Here is a 1309-nt window from a genome sequence, read left to right on the forward strand (position 1 = left end):
ACCTAACACGGTCACTGCGCAAAAAAGGTTTGTGATCTCCACAAAACCAATAGTTCCTAAACACAATACTAATGATGGGTGGTTGGCAGGTGCTCTAGTGTGGTTTGCTTCTTCTTTCATATCAAACATCTATCGTCTTTATCTCCCCTCCTTCTTTTTTCTGTTTGTTACTCTCTTGTAACACCTCTAATCTTCGTCACCTTATTGTGTTGCAAGTGCTGTAAAACTCTTGCTGAACTAAAACTAACCCTTTTAGTTTGAGCCCTTGAGACTCCCTTTATGCCTAGACACTAGTACAGCAGTGAGCCAGGCCTTATCTCTAACCCAGCCAGTCTGGGACGAAACACACAGGGAACACAGTGTTTACTACACAGGACCTTATTGATTACATGTGTATTTTGAAGATCTTTCTGGACTAGATGCTGGTAATGACGAGTACTATCCTGAGTGGGATATGGAAAGTGAATAGATGCTGGTAATGACGAGGACTACCCTGAGTGGGATATGGAAAGTGAATACTGATGATCTTATGGATGTTTGTTAGTAATATATATATCGCTCAGGAGCTCAGACAGAGAGGCATGGTAGCCTCAGGAGCTCAGGCAGAGAGGCACAGTAGCCTCAGGAGCTCGGGCAGAGGGGCACGGTAGCCTCAGGAGCTCGGGCAGAGGGGCACGGTAGCCTCAGGAGCTCGGGCAGAGGGGCACGGTAGCCTCAGGAGCTCGGGCAGAGGGGCACGGTAGCCTAGGGAGGTCAGGGCTAACTGCGATCCCATCCGTAGTGGGCACCCCGTATTGAACCTATACCATTTTCACCCGCGCGTCAGCAGCAAATCACTCAAGAGTTGAGGACTCCTGTTTGCTTTGACTCGTGCAGCTGTGAATCTATTTTGTGGGTGCTTGGCGGGTGCTCTGGTGCGGTTTGCTCCTTCTTTCCTTCTATCAAACATCTATCGTTCTTATCTCCCCTTCTTCTTTTTTATGTTTGTTACTATCTTGTAACACCTTTCTTCGGACACACAATACGGAAAAAAACGTTGGAAAATATTGTAACAACAGGCAAGTTTGGTTGAAAGAGAGGCAGAGGCAGGCAGAGGGAAAAGATACTGGACAAGATGACAACATGGCTAGGAGCAGCAAGAACAACAGACATGCTGAGTTCTGTAAGAGTGAGTGTGATGAGTTCTGTAAGAGTGTGAGTGTGATGAGTTCTGTAAGAGTGTGATGAGTTCTGTAAGAGTGTGAGTGTGATGAGTTCTGTAAGAGTGTGATGAGTTCTGTAAGAGTGTGAGTGTGATGAGTTCTGTAAG

This window comes from Aplysia californica, unplaced genomic scaffold (genome assembly GCF_000002075.1).
Source record: "Aplysia californica isolate F4 #8 unplaced genomic scaffold, AplCal3.0 scaffold00156, whole genome shotgun sequence".
Taxonomy (NCBI): domain Eukaryota; kingdom Metazoa; phylum Mollusca; class Gastropoda; order Aplysiida; family Aplysiidae; genus Aplysia; species Aplysia californica.